This window comes from Sus scrofa, chromosome 13, assembly GCF_000003025.6.
Source record: "Sus scrofa isolate TJ Tabasco breed Duroc chromosome 13, Sscrofa11.1, whole genome shotgun sequence".
Lineage (NCBI taxonomy): Eukaryota > Metazoa > Chordata > Mammalia > Artiodactyla > Suidae > Sus > Sus scrofa.
In genome coordinates, this window is record NC_010455.5 from 104,928,480 (window position 1) to 104,931,699 (window position 3,220).

The following is a 3,220-nucleotide window of genomic DNA, read 5'->3' on the forward strand; positions in this document are numbered from 1 at the left end:
CAACTATTAGAAATATGTTAAATAGAGAGTTCCCATTGTGGCTCAGAGGGTTAAGAACCCAACTAGTATCCATGAGGATGTGGATTCAATTTCTGACCTTGTTCATTGGGTTAAGGATCCTGCATTGCCTTGGTTATGGCATTGGCGGGTATCTGCAGCTCTGATTCTATCCCTAGCCTGGAAACTTCCATATGCTGCAAATGAGGCCCTAAATATGCATATATAAAATAATTTATAGCAAAAGAAGAATACAATGCTGAAGAGATAAGGAATTTCAGGACAGATACATAAATCTTAGAACTAAAAACATACAACATTGGATGGGAAGAAAAATACAGAGAAGAGAATCATTGTACTTGAAGACTAATTAATAGAAACTTTCTGATCTAATCTGAAGCACAGAAAAAAAAAAAAGATTGAAGAAATAAACTGAGCCACAAGGACTGAGGGGAGAATAACAATGTATAAAATACCTGTAATTGGTGTCCCAAGAGGAGGAGAGAAAATGGGAATGAAAGAATATTAACATATTAAAATTAAATTTTCTCATAGCTTTCTAAAACATCACAGAGCCAAGAAGAAAGGAAATCCCAAGCTGAACAAATACAATAAAAACCACACCATGTTGCAGCATAGTTAAATTACTAGAAATGAGATATAAAGACAACATATTTAAAGCAACAGGTAAAAAAAAGAAAAGAAAAGGGAGAGAGAGAGAGAGCAAGCAATGCATACAGTGGAGAAACAATAAACAGAACAGCTAATTTCTCAACGGAAATAATGGAGGGCAGAAGACAAGGAAATGACATCTTCAAAGTGCTTAAAAAACAAAGCTCATTTGTCTAGAATTTTATACACAATGAAGGTATTCTTTAAAAGGAAGCAAAATAAAGAAACATTCAGGTAAACAAATCTCAAGAGAGTTGGTGACTAACAGAGCAGCACTGCAAGGGTCACTACAGAAAGTGAATCTTGCTGAAGAAAATGAGATCGGAAATAATTCTTGCTTTACTTGAAGTGGTAAAATTTTAACTCAAGGTAGATGAAAAGTTAAGCATATTGTAATCCCTAAAATAACCATGATAAAACTAATCAAAAGAATGAATAATAAAATCCTATACAGGAGATAAAATGGAATACTAAAAATAGTCAATTATTTTAAATATTTAAAATTACAGGAGCAACTGGAAATGGCGTGGTTGAAAAATATGATTATGTGTCTCCAGGAAATAGCTTGGTAATATACCAAGGTAGGCAACTATTATATAAACAGAATATTCAAGGTTATCTTGGTGTGGTTGAGGCCCTAATCCAAAATTTAATCAATGACTGAGCTACATTGCAAAATCAAACTCCTGAAGAGAGGGGTACTTTCTTCTGAAAATTCTGAAATTCTGAACTGGATGTTAAATGTGTGCTCTGTTGAAATACCAAAAGATACATGGAGTTCTAAACACTCTATTAAAAAAGAAAATATAAGACAGAAATGTGTAGCAGACCTGTTGAATGAGTTTTCTGATAAAGGCCTCATGTTTTCTATAGGAGGCAAGATCAGGTTGATGTCTTTCCTAATGGCTAGAACAAGAGGTATTTCCTGGGACATGTGTAAAATTATGGTTATAAGACCATTTCTTTCTTTGGAGACCAAACCATGGCAGGTGGGAATGGCCATGATATCATCTCAGACCTGAGAACTATAGACTACACTGAGTCTGGGCCTGCAGACACACACAAGATCTGTGAAGAGATCTTGTCCTAAAGGTCCTTTTCACAGTGGGAAGGAGAGGGAGCCTCAGCTAATGAGCCTGACATGGTCATCCAGGTGCCAAATCTTAGGTCCCACCTTCGCATGGCTGCCCTTCATCTCCAGCCCTGGCCAGGCTCTCCACAGGGTTCAGTTGTCCCTTATGGTCCTGATAGCGGTATCCTCACTCCCCAGGGAAATAACCCTCTACCCCCAAACACATGAAGCTTCCAATACCAGAAGAAGTCATAAGAGAGAAAGACCTGTTAAGAATGGCACAAAGGAATAACCCCAGCAATAGATTTTATCTTCCAACTCCATATTTGCAATCAGAGTATGCATAGGTTTTTTGGAAACTTCCTATCATTCTAGAAAGATGGAGAAAGAACATGGTTATTGTGATAATGTCACAGATATTTATGTTTGGACCCCTTGCCTCAATAACAGAACAAGGAATGTGTGAGGAGAAAGAAATGGCAGGACAATTATAAGCGTTCCACCCTGGAACAAAAGTTCAAAAACACTTTCTGAAAAGAAGCTTCCTCCTGGCTGCCAGCTTGATGGGGCTTTGAAACTGAGGGGACTGTGATAATTGGGTTCGTATTATGCTAAATTACTGTATGCCCTCTTAGTTTTCCAGTCCTGCTATCTATTTGAGAGAGGCAGACCTCAGCATGAACTGCCAACAGATGATCAGCCAGGTGACTACTGACCCCAAGTAGTTTGCACTCAGCTCTCATAGCAGGCAGGTCAACTCTGTACTCTCTAGACCTTGAATAGCCTGGCTGGTAATCTATAATCATGTAGATAGAAGGAAATAGAAACCAATAACCCCTGGTAGAGAATAGGCACCAGCAGAACAGTCCTTCCCTTGGAAGCAGGTTCTGATCCTAGGTCTGGAGAAAATAACTTGGAATGTTAAGTTTCACCAAAAGAACCTTCTTATTGGATTTGGCTGGCTTCCTAAAGGCATTATTCATCTCCAGTTCTCAGGTAAAACCTGGTTAATATGTAGAAATAGAAGTTTCACTTTATCCTTCTTCAGACTTTTTTTTTTTTTTCTTTTTCTTCGTTTTTTTTTTTTTTTTTTTTTGGCTGTCCATGGCACATGGAATTCCTTGGTCAAGAGTCAGACCCAAGCCAATGCTGGATCCTTTAACTTGCTGTACTGGCAGCAGATCAAACCTGTGTCCTTGAGCTGCAGAGATGCCACCGAACCTATTGCTCTATAGGGGGAACTCCTCTGCTCTGCAGACATTTTAATAAAATGTACCAACCCAAGCCCTCACTTAGACTTTAGCTTAAAGTGTAGGAGTGCTGTGGTTGGGACCCTCACTCCTCTCTTCTACATTCTGTAAGTTCTTTGTGAAACTGGAAGGCAGCTCAAGGCCCTAGTCCAGAACAGCATTGAAGAGAGCTCCTAAGGTTCACATGTCACTTTTAAGTATCTAGATATGTTGAGACCCACAAACTCTC

The 3,220-nt window shown here is 38.6% G+C and overlaps 1 pseudogene; it reads left to right on the plus strand.

The window, feature by feature from the left end:
* On the plus strand, nucleotides 651-2,813 carry LOC110256339 (annotated as a pseudogene).